We start from the raw sequence: 9,775 nt of genomic DNA, 5'->3' as shown, positions 1-9,775 counted from the left end.
CAATTTAATAACAAATAATACAATAAGTAATGGGTAAAAGAATTAAACAAAACCTTGAGAAATGAAGATGCAAATGGACAATTAGTGTTTAGAAATGGCTTCAATTTGACATCATTAGTTATCTGAGAAATGAAAACTAAAACGACAAAAACTGATGAGGTAATCAGCCACAATACTGAAAAACACAATACATTCCAGTGGATCAACATTATATAGAAAATTTTTATGACCATAGTATGTAGTAAAATCTGAAATTAATAACAAAGGAACATAAAAGTAAAAAAAGGTGGCAAAATAAATATTAAATAGCCATTACAGAGGAAATATTAAGCTAAATTATAATTTTAAGTACATTTTTAAGGAAACAAAAAAGACTGAAAACAAGCAAGTTAAACAGTCAACACAAGAATCTGCAAAAAGCAAGTAACAAATTGAAACACATGAAAAAAACAATAATGAGGGCAGGGATTAATGTAAAAAACATTCATAAAGGATGGAGGAGGAAGACAAAGAGAAAGAGGAGAAAGAAGAGGAAAGAAAAAGGGAGAAGGAAGATAGCTAGTTCTTGAAAAAGATTGCTAAATTATACATGAAGAAAATCTGAAAAAGATAAAAATGTAGAAGTTGTAAATTAAATTTAAAAACAGAAATAACTACAAACTGATTTTTAAAGAAGAAAAGAATATCAAATATTCTTGAAAATATTAAGCATCAAAATTGTTTAAAATAAAATTGAAATCTTGAATAAAACAATAATCATTAAAAAATAGAACTGGAAATAATAATTTTTAAGCCTCTTCCAAAAAAGGAAAAGATCATGCCCAGATCAGCTGGGTGTGGTGGCTCATGCCTGTAATCACAGCACTTTGGGAGGCGGAGATGGATGGATTATCTGAGGTCAGGAATTAGAGACCAGCCTGGCCAACATGGTGAAACCCCATTTCTACTAAAAATATAAAAATTAGCCAGGTGTGGTGGCACATGCTTGTAATCCCAGCTATTCAAGAGGCTGAGGCAGGAGAACTGCTTGAGCCTGGGAGATAGAGGTTGCAGTGAGCTAAGATTGTACCACTGCACTCCAGCCTGGCTGACAAAGGAAGAGTCTGTCTAAAAAAAAAAAAAAATTAGGCCCAAAACTCATTTTGCCAGAGAGTTTTACTTTCAACAAACTGATCATTTCTATTTTATATAAGTTGTTAAAATATCTGGAAAAAGAGGATAAGCTGCCCAGCATATGTGATAAGGACACTGGTACCTTACCTCCAAAACCTAATAAGGAAAATATAAGAAAATCTCACTTACCAACATAGATGCAAATATGTTAATATAAACATAGTCAATCACATCCAACAGAGTATTAAAATAGGAGGGGAGGGAAAAAAGAGGGCAGGAGGAGGGAAAGATGGTGGCAGGGCAAGGAGACTATGACAAAGATAACAAAGACATCATGATCAGATAAAAGTTTATCCTGATGTTCAGATATAATCCTATGTCTGTCTGGAAAACAAACTTCCTAATAATTCAATGATGGTTTGACATTAGAAAATCTATTAAAGTAATCCACCACATTAACAGATTAAATGAAAAAAAAAAACCACTTGGTTATCTTAATAAATGTAGAAATAACATTAGAAAAGTATACAATGATTCATGTTAAAAATTCTCAGACTACTAAGAATGAGGGTAATTTCCTGAATAAGATAAACGTTCTATACCAAAATCTATAGCAAGTCCTCAATTAATTTAAAAACTTTAACTCATAATACTACCTCAAGCCATAACACTACTTCAAGCCAACAATGGGAGAAAACAAAAAGAAATCAGAAGGATAATAATTGAAGGAGGAGAGAAAAAAAGTGATCAACATAAAAAATGTCTATCAACATAAAAAAATTAACACAATCAATAGATAAAGGGCAATGTGCCCAACATAAAAAAGTAAGCTAAACCAATAGATAACAATTAACAGAATCAACATATAAGTAGAAAAATAAAAACAAATTTGAACAAGGTGGTTGAATTAAAGATAAACATTAACATCTACAACACTGTTCTACAGAAACAATTATCAAGTAGAAAAATATAAAAGAAAATAAGACAGCATCCACAATAAAAGAAATATCTTGAAATTAACTTGAAAGTAGAATGCTCAAGGAAGTCCTGCCCAGAGCAATCAGGCAAGAGAAAGAAAGAAAAGATATCCAAATAGGAAAAGAAGAAGTCAAATGATCTCTCTTTGCCAACAATATAATTCTACACATAGAAAATCCTAAAGACTATGAATTAGTTTATCAAAACTAATTCAGTTAAATTTCAGGATATCAAGTCAATGTACAAAAAAAAATAGCATTCCTATACAGTAATAATTTTCTAGCTGAGAATCAAATCAAGAACATAATCCCATTTACAATTCCCACAAAAAAATGAACTACCTAGGAATTCATCTTACCAAAGAGATCTAAGTAATGTCTGCAGAGAGAACTACAAAACACTGCTGACAGAAATCAGAGATGAAACAAATACATGGAAAAACATATGAATATCATGCTTATGGATTGGAAGAATCAATATTGTTAAAATGGCCATACTGCCCAAAGCACTATATAGATTGAGTGCTATCCCTATCAAAATACCTATCAACATGGTTTTTCGAAGAATTAGAAAAATCTATTCTTAAATTCATGTGGAACCAAAAAAATAAAAATGAAAAAAAAAAAGCCTGAATAGCCAAAGTAATTCTAAGCAAAAAGAACAAAGCAAGAGATATCACATTACCTGACTTCAAACTACATTTTAAGCCTACAGTTACCAAAACAGCATGGTACAGGTACAAAAACAGATACCAAGGCCAAAAGAACAGCATACACAACCCAGAAATAAACCTGCACGTCTACAACCATCTCGTCTTCAACAAAATCAACAAAAACAAGCAATGGGGAAAAGACTTCCTATTCAATAAATGGTGCTGGGATAACAGGTTAGCCATATGCAGAAGAATGAAACTGGATCCCTACCTCTCAGTATAGCAAAAATTAATTTAACATGGATTAAAGATTTAAATTTAAGACCTCAAACTATAAAATTCCTAGAAGAAAACCTAGGAAATCCCTTCTCAACATTGGCTTTGGCAAAGAATTTATGGCTAAGTTCCCAAAAGCAATTACAACAAAAACAAAAACTGACAAGTGGGACCTAATTAAACTAAAAAGCTTATGCAGAGCCAAAGAAACTATCAACAGGGTAAACAGCCTACGGAATGGGAGAAAATATTCACAAACTATACATCTGACCAGGTCTAATACCCAGAATATATAAGCAAAAACAAATCAACAAGCAAAAAATAATGCAATTTAAAAATGAGCAAAGGACATGAACAGACACATCTCAAAAGAAGATATAGTATAAGTGGCCAACAAACATGAAAATAAAAGCTCATCACTAATCATCAGAGAAATGTAAATTACAACTACAGTGAGATACCATCCCATACCAGTCAGAATGAATATTACTAAAAACTCTAGAAGAAAACATAGACAATACCATTCAGGACAGAGGTATGCGCAAAGACTTCATGACTAAAACACCAAAAGCAATGGCAACAATAGTCAAAATTGACAAATGGCATCTAATTAAACTAAAGAGCTTCTGCACAGCAAAAGAAACTATCATTGCAGTTAACAGGAAACCTACAGAACAGGAGAAAAATTTTGCAATCTATTCATCTGACAAAGAGCTAATATCCAGAATCTACAAAGAACTTAAAACAAATGTACAACAAAAAAACCAACAACACCATGAAAATTTGGGCAAGAGATATGAACAGACACTTCTCAAAAGAAGACATTTATGTAGCCAACAAACATGAAAAAAAGCTCATCATCACTGGTCATGCGAGAAATGCAAATCAAAACCACAATGAGGTATCGTCTCATGCCAGTTAGAATGGCAATCATTAAAAAGTCAGGAGACAACAGATGCTGGAGAGGATGTGGAGAAATAGGAATGCTTTTACACTGTTGGTGGGAGTGTAAATTAGTTCAACCATTGTGGAAGACAGTGTGGCAATTCCTCAAGGATCTAGAACCAGAAATACCATTTGACCCAGCAATCCTATTACTGACTATCAACCCAAAGGATTAGAAATCATTCTACTATAAAGACACATATGCACATGTATGTTTATGGCAGCACTGTTCACAACAGCAAAGAGTTGGAACCAACCCAAATGCCCATCAGTGATACACTGGATAAAGAACATGTGGCACATTTACACCATGGAATACTATGCAGACATAAAAAGGATGTGTTAATGTCTTTTTCAGGGACATGGATGAAGCTGGAAACTATGGAAACTATCATTCTCAGCCAACTAAAATAGGAACAGAAAACCAAACACTACACATTCTCACTCATAAGTGGTAGCTGAACAATAAGAACACATGGGCACAAGGAGAGGAACATAACATTGGGGCCTGTCTGGGGGTGGGTGGCTACGTGAGGGATAGCATTAGGAGAAATACCTAATGTAGATGACAGATTGATAGGTGCAGCAAATCACCATAGCACATATATACCTATGTAACAAACCTGCACATTCTGCATATGTATCCCAGAACTTAAGAGATAATAATAAAAAAGTTAAAAAATAAAATGCTGGCGAGGCTGCGGAGAAAAAGAATCATATATACATGTTGCTGGAAATACAAACTAGTTCAGCCACTGTAGAAAGAAGTCTAAAGATTTCTCAAAATAGTTAAAGTGGAACTTCCGTTTGACCTGGCAACTCACTACTGGGTATATACCTCACAGAAAATAATCCATTCTATCAAAAAGCCACATGTACTTATAAGTTCATTGCAGCACTATTCACAATAGCAGAGACATGGACTCAATTTAGGTGCCCTTCAACAGTGGTTTGGATAAAGACAATGTGGTACATATGCACTATGGAATACACTGCAGCCATACAAAAGTGAAATAATGTCCTTTGTAGCAATATAGATTGAGCTGAAGACCATTATCCTAAGAGTATTAATGCAACAGAAAACCAAATACAGTATGTTCTCACTTATAAATGGGAGCTAAACATGGAATACACCTAGGCATAAATGTGGGAACAACAGGCACTGGGAACCACTAGATGGGGGAGGGAGGGAGAGAAGAGCAGATGGGCTGAAAAAGCTTTTATACCAGCAGTGTAAAAGCGTTCCTATTTCTCCAGATACTAGGTACTATGCTCATTACCTGGGGGACAATATCATTTGTACCGCAAAACTCAGCATCACACAATATACCTATGTAACAAACCTGCACATGTACCCTTTAATCTATAATAAAAGTTGAAATTAGTTAAAACTTAGAATCACAATAAAGCTGTTAAAATAGCTCAGGAATAATGATACAATGTTGATGTAGGACCCTTCAAACAAGCATCTGTTATATATTCCTCCTTGTGCAAGTATTCTACTATGTCCTTTAGTAGTATTTTTAAATTGTCTTCATAAAGGTTTTACACATTTTCAGTTTTAAAACAGAATGCACAAGATCTCTATGGAGAAACTTTATTTAAAAATTACATTAAGATCAGCTACAATGGACACGATGAATTAACTGAGAAATATTCCATATATGGGAAAAATTATCATCATCCTATCATTTATTTTTCCTACCACTATTCTTTTCCAGCTCTCAGGGAGGCAACTGATTTATCCCCTGAAGGCTCAGGGCCTGATTCCAAGCTGATCTAGATGTAAGACTATCAGCATTTTACTTCTCACTGGCAACCATTCCCTGAAGGTCTGGAGCTAGTCACTCTTCCAGGTATTTGTTTCCACAAAGATTCTTAAGCCTCTTGTATGTACTGCCTATTAGAAATCAGATGTCCTTCAGCAGTGATAACTGTGTTTTCATACCTGCCACTGAGTTGTAGCACTCCATATACACTCATTCAAATACACACACATGCACACCCACACACACACCCACACACACACACACACACGTTCAAGGTTAGGTGTGGACTTTGGTTTCTGTGACTGTCAGCCTGCCCTTCTGCCTGGGTGCTGGAGCTGCTCATTGCAGTGCCTGGGCATTCAGGCTCCCCCTGAATTCTCTATGCCCCAGTGGTCATAATCAATGCTGTGGCTGGAAAGATGAGAGATTAGAAGATCGAAAGCGAAATTCTAGAAACTAGAAATGTACCAAGTCCTAAGGGACTCATAGACAAAACACCTGACTAATCTCTCATTTCAACAGAAGTAATCCAAGGGAACAACCAACTGCCAGAGAACCCTAATGTAGCACACCAAGTGTGGACAGTCTCGGAGCAGGCAGTGGAGCACCAGAATCCTAAAAAGACCGGCCAAAATCCTGAAAAAGCTTGCCACACCCTTTGGCTATAGAGCTTTTCACCTAAGGGGCCATACACACTCCCAACCTCCAGCCTGTCCAAATGAATGAGTCTCTTTCCCAGTTCTGACCTTCTAAGACTGCTAGAAAGGTATCAGATCTCATATCCTATTTCTGAGACATCAAAAGAGCAACATTTATAAATTTGCTTAAATTTCCACCATTTGTAAATTTACTGAAATATAAAGAAAAGAACCTATAGCAGGTTCACCTAATCCTCTCTTCAAGCAGATATATTTGAAAAAATTCAAGATGTATATCTTTAACTGTAATCACTCTAAAAACAAGACAGAACAGTGTTTCATTCTGAAGGGAAATTGTCTAAAATTAACATAAACTACCTATGTTATTATTGAAAAATCACATATATAAGCCTGATGTTTTTCTCAGGACTGTGCTTACAGATCCTATGCAACATAAATAAGAAAGCAATGATCTCACTCAATCTTCTTGAGCCACACAAGTAAATGTTCTATAAACATACTACGTTCTCTTTAAAAAGGCAGTCCTGGACTGGGTCTGCTCCCTGAACCTACCAGTTTCTGTACTTCCATCGCTCAGTGACTTACCCCAAGTTTTCCTTCACACAGAAGCTCATTCAATGCCTCTCTCTATCATTTCCTTCTTCAATGGCTACTCAAATATCACCTCCTCCTTGAAACTCTGCCTACTCTTCCCAGGTGCCCAAGCCCTCTGAGCTATCTCAATTATTCTCTACTACTCACAGTGCTGGTGTTATGGGCATGTGACTTGTGCAGCCACAAAAAAAAGCTTCACTCTTAGAAAGACACACCTGAGTTTAATGCTCTACCGTTATCATCTTGACATTTTTAAGAACGTTATTTTTGAACTTGTGTTTTGTAAATGAAGTCTGATGGGACACTGGAGCATGGGCATGACCAGAGGGGTATATATAAGTGTGTCCCCATTCCTTTCTACCTTATTTGTATATAGCTTTCCTGATGCCCCAGGAAGACAGAATTCCAGTGGATCTACAATGAGCAGGAGGGAGTCTAACAAGACTCAAAGCCAAGTACAAGGTAAACACATGACTAAGTAGTGCGTAAACAGGGACACTCACAACACTGAGAGGGCATGCTCTCCACTTGAACCAGAACTTGATTCACAGGCAGAAAGAAGGCAACGTTGTTCTAAATAGTAGTCAACCGCTTGCTGGAAATAATGACACAGAGAAAAAGAAGAAGAACAACACAGGGCAACCCATTATTCATTTTCTTTTCAGTCCTTCCTTACTTATCAGTAGTCCAAAAGGAGAGAGTGGTGGGTAGAACGTGCATATATCAAGAAGTGAAATAGAAACAACAGAGTTAGTTTTGTCCAGTGTTTCTGCTGGTTTAGTAAGAACAGATTTGTGTCATTTCAATGATTCCACATACACATTTAGTATCCTTATATTACATTTAAAAACAAAATTACACAGTACACGGATGGTAAAATTCACGCTAATATTTAAATTTTTAATTATTATTTTCTTAGGATATTAAATAGCAAATTTAAAACACCATACATTGAGAGACTACACAAATAAGAAAAAATGGTTTTATATATTTTATACCTTTACTGGCACTTTTCCCCCTGCTTTTTGAACAAGGGACCCCACATTTTCATTTTGCCCTGTACCCTGCAAATTAGGTCAACAGCCCTGCTACTGAGCCATCAGTCTCTGGAGCATAGAGACTCTGATTCATGCATGGCTTTATGACTGCACGTAGGCTATTTCTTTATGTTCATTCAGTGCTCAGTAAACACTTGTTAAACACAGAATGTGGTGCATATCGTAAAGAACAAAAGATCTTAGCATCCCAAGCTAGGAAGACAATAACCCTGCTCTCCTCTGTTAAACAGACCATACTTGGGGTATAATGTCCAATTCTTGGAGCCACCTTTGAACAGGAATGTAGAAAAGAACTCATCAAAAGTTACTGGATTCAAATTATTTCAGCAGCTTATTAGCAATGTATGCAAACAGAAATTGATTAGCCTTTGTGAGCCTCAATGTCCTTTTTTGCAAAATTTTAAAAGACAATTTTAAAAGACAATGTAAGTGAAAGCATTTTGCAAATTCTAATGCTTTATACAAATTTTAGTTATTATGATCCTAACTAGAAGGTATCTACAGGAGAGTAACTGGAATGATGAGATGGCATAACATCAGGGCCTTAGGCAACAGAGAAGATCTAAGAAGAACACAGCCAATGATTTCTAACAGTTAAGTGTTCACAGAGGATGCAGGTTAAGAGTGACCTGTGAGAACACAGTAAAAATCTCTGGGAAGAAATTTATAATAAAGCAGGAAACAAGCATGAGGAAAAATTTCCAAAGAAGCAAACATGGGCCTGTCTGAGGACACAGTAAGCTCCTTGTCCCTTGAGAGAGTACAGGACTACCTAAGGTTTTAGGAAACATGTAACATCAGATAACAACTGGACATAAAGTAATAATCATAATGATGGTGGCAGATATTGTTTATTGGTGTATCCTAAATACTAGACACGATGAGAGGGACTTTACATGTATTGTCTTTTAAAATCATAACAAATCCATAAAGTAGGTAAAATTACTCTTATCACTGTTATTACTCTAAAAGTTAAAAAAAAATAGGTTAACTAATTTACTGAAGATCACAAAATTAACCACCTTCCTCTGAATTCAAAGTCAATATTGAACATTTACCCCAGTTGCTAAAGGAAATACGAATGATTACAAATCCCAGGTCTATTTGTGAAAGACTACTAAAATGGCATCCTCAATTTCACACAAACATGACAATAATCATCTGAATCATGAGAAAATCTAAAAGATATACCAAGAAAATTACATCATTGTAAAACAGAGTTTTAAAAATATCAGGGAGACAAAAGGTTTTCTTCCCAGGGCATCAACACAGTTTGTGAGCTTCTAGCCCTTTCCAAACTGTCCCCCAACCTTAAGAAACACTTGGGGATCTAGAGCTTTATCTCTACACAGAGGATTCCTGAGCACAGACCTTAGGCCCCGCCTTGGCAGAGCAAGTGGAAGCCTGGGCCTGCCAAACAGGACCTTTGTCCCATTTGAAGATATACTATACAGCTTTTATTATTTAAGCATCTTGAAAATCACTCTAAAGAAAGCCATATTGGGGTACTTAGAAGTATAGCAGGTGTGAAATTACCTCTTGGTGGGAGGTAATTTCTGTTCACTTCCCCACCACTTAAGCCCAGAGCATGATTGAAATCAAAATCTATAAAAGCAAAGCTGTAACATTCATTTAACATTTCTATTCTCAAAAAAAAAAAAAAAAATTACTTGGGAGCCTTGTAAGTACTCTGTATTCTACCCGTTAGGGTTGTTTTGAAATGACATCACC

At 35.7% G+C, this 9,775-nt stretch overlaps 1 protein-coding gene across 15 annotated transcripts in view; it reads right to left on the bottom strand.

The window, feature by feature from the left end:
• The window catches only part of ENOX1 (ecto-NOX disulfide-thiol exchanger 1), a 616,720-nt gene that overhangs the window by 542,679 nt on the left and 64,266 nt on the right, over window positions 1-9,775 (bottom strand). The window lies entirely within an intron of this gene.

The sequence above is a fragment of the Saimiri boliviensis genome, chromosome 16 (assembly GCF_048565385.1).
Source record: "Saimiri boliviensis isolate mSaiBol1 chromosome 16, mSaiBol1.pri, whole genome shotgun sequence".
NCBI lineage: Eukaryota > Metazoa > Chordata > Mammalia > Primates > Cebidae > Saimiri > Saimiri boliviensis.
Note: the sequence above shows the minus strand (reverse complement) of the source record. Positions and strands in the feature narration are given on the sequence as shown.